We start from the raw sequence: 8,530 nt of genomic DNA, 5'->3' as shown, positions 1-8,530 counted from the left end.
CACCGAATCCCCGATCCCGTCGCCACGCCAAGAAGCAAACACTGAAGATCCTGCTAAGGAAGGTGGCGGCGAGAACCCTCAACAAGCCCCCCTGGCGCCTCTCCAAGCCGCAAACCTTTCCCTCGAGGTCACAAGGATGTGGGAACCTCTGACTGCTAAACTGAAAAACATAGCAGAGGATATCCCATCGATCATAACGAGGGTTGTGGAGAGCTCCACCAGGAGGCTTCAAGATGAACTTTTCAACCTCAAGACCGACAATAGCACTATGAGGCTCGAGGTGGAGAAGTTGTCTGCCAATCTGACGCTCGCGGAGATGGAACACTCCCGAGTAGAAGACGCGATGAGCACCAAGCTCAGATTGGCGCGCCAGGAGGCCACCGACCTCCGCCGCAGAATTCATGATCTTGCCCAAGAGAAAGTTGAGCTAGAAAGCAAAATCGTGCCTATGCGCACCAAGGCGAGCGACCTGGAGGCTCACATTCAAGCTAGTGCCGATAAGGTACAAAAACTGGAGCAAAGGTCAATCGATCGCGAGAAGCTACTTGGGCAAGTAGAAAAAGCGAGGGACGACGCCATGGCTGATCTCGCCGAGGCAAACAAGGAAAAAGGGAAGATGGCTGCCGAGTTGACCCAAGCTCAAACGGAATCCAAGAAGGTTGCTGACGACCTTCTTCATGCTCAAGAGACCAACGAACAACTCCGAAAACAGGTCGAAGAGCTGGAGCAGCAGAACAAGGAGCTCAAGAAACAGGTTGAAGAACTTCAAGGGCAAATTGAAGAACTTAAGTTAAGCTCTGCTCAGATTCTGGTTGCTGGATTCGAAGCCGCTCGGGAACAATTCGCATGCCTATTCCCTGATCTCGACCTCAGCATGGTGTCGTTAAACAACGAAGTGGTAGATGGAAAGGTCGTTCCCGCCGAAGACCTAACCAATTCCACCTCATCTGCTACTTTATAGTTTTGCTTGTATATACCTTGTAACAAAAACTCGTGCATATGTGTTTTGAACGGATACTTATTTCAATCGCAAAACTTGGATATTCTCTCCCCTGACTCCTTTTGAGCGCTTTAGCCTTCTTTGTATGTTTAACCTTGTCGAGCTTAACTTAACAATTTCGCAAACACAACCTTTTGACTGTAACTGCTTCGAACCACTTCAAATTTAAGCAATAACCACTTTAAACAACTTGTACTCTTGAGGCACTAACCTTATCATAAGAATACCTTCCAAGCAACGAACTGTAACTCAATCATTGGCTCAAACGACGTCCCACTCGACCTGCTTTATCAAACAAGTCTTCCAATCTTCTCGCCGTGTTTGAACCTTTTCCGATCGCCAAGACCTCTTGGTAACACCAGCCTTTCCTAGCCTCATGCTTTGGAAATCGCTTCTTTATCTGGGGTAGAAACGCCCTTTGGGATCTTCCTTTGCCCCCCTGAACTTCAGAGCAAAAGACCAGCTGACTAGGCGTTCTCTTCGAACCTACCTTAGCCACCTTTCAAGCCTCTTCCACCCTCTTCGCCATACCTGAACTCGTTCAAGACGAGAAGGATTTTATCTTGCCTATGCTCGCACATAAGCGAGAAGGTCTTTAACTCGACTGAACTCGCTCAACGGCGAGAAGGTCTTTTGACTCGCCTGAACTCGCTCAACGGCGAGAAGGACTTTATTTGGTGCCTCAACTTGCCCAGGGTGTACATCTCCTCCCCCCTGGACGCACTGAGGACCTTTCTCTTTCTCGCCTGCACTCGCTCGACGGCGAGGAGGTCTTTAACTGGCCTTAGCTCGCACAACGGCGATAAGGACTTTATCTGGTGCCTCAACTTGCCCAGGGTGTACATCTCCTCCCCCCTGGATGCACTGAGGACCTTTCTCGCCTGCACTCGCTCGACGGCGAGGAGGTCTTTAACTTGCCTCTACGTTGCCCCAGGAGTTACATCTTCTCGCTCCCAGAAACACGGAGGACTTTTTCTCTTTCTCGCCTGCACTCGCTCGACGGCGAGGAGGTCTTTAACTTGCCTCAGGACGCGCGAGAGCGTTGAGGTCTTTCCTCTGGTGCCTCCGATCGCCGAAAGACGATGAGGACTTTGAAAACTTAACTGGTGCCTCCAATCGCCGAAAAACGATGAGGACTTAAACTTAACTGGTGCCTCCAATCTCCGAAAAACGATGAGGACTTAAAACTTAACTGGTGCCTCCAATCGCCGAAAAACGATGAGGACTTAAAACCTTTTAGAAAGCACACGATATATCTTTTCTTGCCTTAAATCATGTACAAATGACAAGGTCTTTCTTCAAAACTTTTGAAAATAGCACACATGCAATCTGAAAACACCTTATACTTCGAAAACTCTTCTTTTATTGGGTGGCCTCATTAAAAACCCTCCTTAGGGAAAAAAGAGTGCCCCCTTCAAACTGTTTTAACAGAGACATTGTAATATAACATTGTGTTTGTCTTTACTTACAAAGCTCTTAACTATAGTACAACTTCAAGTGTGTGGCGTTCCAGGTGCGAGGAATCGCCCCTCCTTCCAGCGTCTCTAAGCGGTAGGCCCCGTTCCCGAGCGCCTCGGTTATTCTGAACGGTCCAGTCCACTTGGGTGATAGTTTATTCTCCATCTCGTACTGGTGGGCCTTCCTCATCACCAGATCGCCTTCTCTAAACTGCCTTGGCATCACCTTTGAGTTGTATCTTCGCTCGATCCTCCTCTTCACCGCCTCAGCCTTCAGCCTCGCCTCTTCCCTGACTTCATCCAGCAGATCCAGGTTCAGCCTTCTCTCTTCATCCGAGTCTTCCTCTACAAAGTTCTGGAATCTCGGCGAGCTCTCCTGGATCTCTACCGGAATCATGGCGTCACACCCACAGACCAAGCTAAATGGGGTCTCATGGGTTCCTGACTGCTCGGTGGTGTGGTACGCCCAAACTATACGGGGCACTTCCTCAGCCCAACTTCCCTTGGCTTTCTCAAGCCTTCTCTTCAAACCTCTCAACAACACCCGATTAGCTGATTCCACCTGGCCATTTGTTTGAGGGTGCTCGACGGATGCAAACACTTGTTGAATTCCCACCCCTTCGCAAAGCTTCTTCAACAGGTGGCTTGCAAACTGCGTCCCATTATCTGACACCAGGCGCTTAGGCACTCCAAACCGGCACACGATGTTCTTCCATACAAAGCCTTCGATCTTGTGTGCGGTGATCTGGGCCACTGGTTCTGCTTCAATCCACTTGGTGAAGTACTCAATCGCCACCACCAAGTACTTCATTTGCCTGATCGCCAGCGGGAAAGGTCCCAGGATGTCGATTCCCCAAGTATGAAACGGCCAAGGGCTATAGATCGACTTCAACTCCTCGGGAGGTGCCTTATGCCAATCGGCGTGCTGCTGGCATTGTTTGCAGCACTGGGCATACTTCTTGCAATCTTCTCTCATAGATGGCCAATAGTAGCCTGCATGGAGAGTCCTCGCGGCCAGAGCTCGACCCCCGACGTGGCTTCCACATATACCTTCGTGGAGCTCTGCCATAATTCTCGTGCACTTCTCGCCGTGTATACATTCTAGGAGCGGGTGAGTGAACCCAAACCTGTACAGATCACCATCAATCAATGTATACTTGCTGGAATTTTTCTTTACCTTCCTAGCTTCTGTTGGATCTAGCGGGAGGAGGCCATCTGCCAAGCACCGCTTGTACTGTGTTATCCAAGTGTCTGGCACATGGGCGGCGCAGACCTGCAACACGTCCACCTTCTCTCCTCGACATGCTCTAACTCTCGGCGATCTCAGGGTTTCTTGCGTCAAAGACTTATGGCTTCTCGCTGCTCTCTCCGTCGACCTGGTTATCTGAAGGACCAGGTGATCTGCTACAAATGCCCTCGGCGTCTTCAGAGTTTCTTGAATCACCGTCCTCTGCCTACCTCCCTTGCCTGAGCTGGCGAGCTTAGCAAGCAAGTCAGCTCGGGCATTCTGCTCTCGGGGCACATGCACTACTTCAAAAGAGGCAAAGGAACTCTTCAATTCCTGCACATACGCCAAGTAAGCCGCCATTTGTGGATCTTTAGCCTGGAACTCGCCTGTTACTTGCCCTGTGACTAGCAGCGAGTCACTCTTAGCCATCAGCACCCTAGCTCCCATTTCCTTGGCCAGCAAAATCCCGGCGATCAGCGCCTCATACTCTGCTTGATTGTTGCTGGCTTTAAAGGCAAACCTCAAGGATTGCTCAATCAGCACGCCGTTGGGCCCTTCCAATATAACTCCAGCACCGCTACCCTGCTGGTTCGACGATCCATCCACCGAGAGTACCCAACGGAAACCGTCTCCTTCAACCCGCGTCGCCTCTGATGAGAGCTCGACCACAAAATCTGCGAAGATTTGCCCCTTGATCGGGCCTCGAGGCTCATATTTAATGTCAAACTCTGACAACTCCACTGCCCACTTCACCATTCTTCCCGCAACGTCAGGTTTCTTCAAGACCTTCTGGATGGGCAGGTCAGTCATCACCAGTATTGTGAAACTGTGGAAGTAGTGGCGCAACCTCCTCGCCGAGAACACCACAGCCAGCGCAGCCTTCTCCAGGGCCTGATATCTCGTTTCTAGGCCCTGCAACACTTTGCTCACAAAATAAATAGGCTTCTGAGCCTGATCTTGATCCTGGGCGAGCACCGCACTCACCGCCCTCTCAGTCACAGCGAAATACAACCTGAGAGGGATTCCCGCCAGCGGTTTGCACAGAACCGGCGGGCTCGCCAGATACTCTTTTAGCTTGACGAAAGCTTCCTCGCATTCTTTCGTCCAAGCGAACTTGTTATTGCGTCGCAGACATTGGAAATAGGGATGCCCCTTTTCTCCGCTAGCTGACACGAAGCGAGATAGGGCTGCCATCCGACCTGTCAGTTGCTGGACTTCTTTCACTGTAGCCGGGCTTCTCATCGCCAAGATGGCAACGCACTTGTCTGGGTTGGCTTCTATCCCCCTTTCAGTCAAGAGAAAACCCAAGAACTTTCCAGCCTCCACGCCGAAAATGCATTTCTCCGGGTTGAGCTTTAACTTGAACTTGGCGATCGTCGTGAACCATTCTTCCAAGTGCTTACTGTTTTTCCTTATTGCAATTGATTTACTCACTGGAAAATTCTGAAATTCTGTATTTGTGATATTCAAAGTGTTAGAAAAAAGTAGAAAAAAGAATCATTCAAAAATTCAAAGTACACAAAAAATGATAAATAAAATAAAAAAAGTGTACAATTCTGCCGAAAAGAATACGGTAATCTGGGAGCGATTTTAAAAAATTTATCTCAATTAATTGGCTTACTGTTTTTAATTGATTCCAGTGCCATTATTGAGTCTACATCATTCCAGTTAAATCAGTGAATATCAAGCATAGTTTGCATTAAAAAAAAAAATTCCAGTAGCTAATTTTTGTTTTCTTCATCTACTCTAGTGCTTTTCCTTAAGTATTCTTTTGTGTGCCTACTTTTCTCATTGAGTTCTTTATTTTATTGATTGTCTTTCATTCTTACTCTTTGAGTTTGTCTTACATATATTTTTCCTTTTGCAATTACCTTTCCTTGCTTATACCTTTTCTTGTTTGTCATTATTGTTTCATTGGTTTGTGGTGGTTGCTTTTGAGATTGGTGTGCTTGCTTTGACATCTTTCATTTGAGGATTCCAAGGCCTCAAGATCAGATTGGTGCAAGGACATTATTTCTTTGAGAGTGACCTATTTTTTTCTGCCTCATTTCACTTCGGCATTTTGGCTTAAAACACTCACTGTTTTTGCTAATTTTTGTTTCTTAACTTGTTCATTGTTTTTTGTGTGTTTGCTGTTTTTTATTTCCAAAATGGCTGGATTTTCAAGTGATGCATCATACAAGCAGAATTCTCTTTCCAAAGCTTCAATCCTTGGTGAATTACATGAAGCTCAAAGAACCATTAGACGGTTGGAGGAGAAATTGCAAAAGATGGAGGTGCAACAAGCTAGACCATCTCCTTCAATTCATGATGAGCATCATAGACCTTCAACAAGAGTTTCTTCCAATGATTTTGGCCGTGAAGATGACCATAGGAGAAGGAGAACTCTACCCCAAGTCCATGGACAAAGACATCATCACCAAGGGGAAAGAACTCACTACGGCAATGGCTTCTATCATGATGCAAAGTCTAGGCTTCCTTCGGTCAAGCTACCTTGTTTTAATGGCTCTAGTGATCCTAATGTATATTTAGATTGGGAGGTTAAGTGTGAACAAATATTTGAGATCCATTAGATCCAAGATGAGCATAAGCTTAAGCTAGCCACCCTAGAGTTTAGTGATTATGCCATGAAATGGTGGCATGGAATTGTAAAGGACATTATCTATCACAAGGGTCCTCCCGTGGACTCTTGGAACTCTTTAAAGGATCATATGCGCGCTAGGTTTGTGCCCCCACATTTTAGGAAAGACCTCATGTTGAGACTCCAACGGTTTCAACAAGGCACGCTAAATGTGGATGAATATTATAAGGAGCTTGAGATGCTTGTGCTTAAAATTGAATTAGAAGAAAGTGAGGAAGCTATGATTGCTAGGTTTGTGAGTGGTCTTAGGAAGGATATTCAAGACATTGTTGAGTTACAAGAGTATTCATCATTGGGCTCTTTAGTTCATCTTGCAATGAAGGTGGAAGCCCAACTTGCTAAGAAAAACTCTTTCAAAAATGCTTCCAATGATGGATACTACTCCAAGTCTTGGAGAAAAAAAAATTCTTTTTGTAAACATCCTTCCAAAGATTCTTCTTTCAAACCCAAGGAAACTAAGCCATCTACTTCTAGACCCAAGTCTCCCACTAGAACATCCAGTACTAAATGCTTTAAATGTATGGGTTATGGTCATATAGCTGCAAATTGTCCTTCCAAACGAAGTATGTACATGCATGAGGGCATTGTAGTTAGTGAGCATGATTCGGATTCTCCTACGCATTCATTGCATTCTCGTGCATCTAGTGAGGAAGAGAGCGAATGTCCACTTGAAGGGGACTTGTTAGTTGTGAAAAGACTTCTTGGACAAGTTTCACAACCTTTTGATGAAAGTTAAAGGGAAAATGATCCTGCCTGTTGACCAGAACGCTGGAGCCTTGCCTCGTCAAACCTGGATCGACTTCTGTGCCGTGTTAGCGTCCGTCCTTCACCGCGATCCACCTCAAGAACCTGCAAAAGACGGAACGGCGCCGCTGCGGCCGATCACGCTCCGACGCCCAAGTCAGCGACTGAACCACGAATTACTAAGAGAAAACTCAAGAACTCTAAGGAACCGTGCACAAATTCTCTCTCAGCGTACTCAAGACTCGCAAGTGTAAAGAAACAAACTAAACGTGCGTACCTCAGAAGTTCGTTAGAAACTCTTATATACCTGGGCACTTTCTCTCTCCTGGCAGTTACACATCTGGACACGTGGCTCGCATCCAGCTGTACACGTGCCATCATCTGGAGCATCCTTGACTTGGGCGCTACTTCTTACTCTTCAGGTTTTTTGGCTAAGTTACTTATGCATGACACAACTCAGTGCATAGCTGCCTTGGAGCGTGATCTCTTCTGGGTGGCGAGTTCGGGTGCCTTCGTACACGCCTTCCCTGTGGTCTCGCCGGCCGCCTTCATAATCTGCCCTACCTGCTTCACCGTGTATGTTCAAGTAAGCTGTCTCCCGACCTCATCTTCTGGCCAGCTGGGAAATGACTATCTGCCTTCATCTTCGGCGATGTCCTTGTTTCGGCGATCTCTAATTACTTGGTCGCCTGGGTTCACATCTGGCGACTTCATCTTCAACCCGGTGACCGCCGGTTTAGGTATGCAGGAGATCGGAGCACGCCAACTTAATAACTGGCGACTACACGAACCCCCGACTTCCTTCCCTTCTGCCAGCCAGGTGTCCCATCCAACACGCCTATACAATAGCTCGATGCCACGTCATCACTTCCGACTACCAGGGCGGTACACAAGCCCCCAGTCTTAAGCGAAGACTTGTCCAGCGAAAAGACTAAAGAAGTCACGTCACTACCGATCTACGTGGCGCTGGCGCAGAATTCCAAACGTTCGTACTTTCTGCTTTCCTGACGCTCCACCAAACATTCTCCCAATCGCTCGACACGTGGCTTCATCAACGGTCATCTTTAGTTGTCGTTTACGCTTCCAAAAATCATTTGAAAACCCTTAAACCCATTTCACTTCTACTGTTCCATCACCTCTTTGCCTTCTCAAACGCTCTGAGTTTCTTCTACAAAAACCCACGACGCTCTTCAACCTTCTGAATCCTCAACTTCCTTCAGCGTTCTTCTAATCATCGAAAGGTACTCCCTTTACTTCTTCTGTTGAGTTTTCCTGCATTTTAACCGATTCGCATCATCCATTAACTGCCTAGTGCATACGCTGTGGGTTGTTTCTTCTGCTTCTCCCTTCTCGTAACTTAGGGCTTCGTCTCCATTACAACGAACTTTCGTTCGTTCGTTTTTCATCCTTCTTTCACAATCGAGTCAGCCTCTGCAACCTTCGCTCACCTTTCCCTTTCT

The sequence above is a fragment of the Phaseolus vulgaris genome, unplaced genomic scaffold (assembly GCF_000499845.2).
Source record: "Phaseolus vulgaris cultivar G19833 unplaced genomic scaffold, P. vulgaris v2.0 scaffold_64, whole genome shotgun sequence".
Taxonomy (NCBI): Eukaryota; Viridiplantae; Streptophyta; class Magnoliopsida; order Fabales; family Fabaceae; genus Phaseolus; species Phaseolus vulgaris.
Note: the sequence above shows the minus strand (reverse complement) of the source record.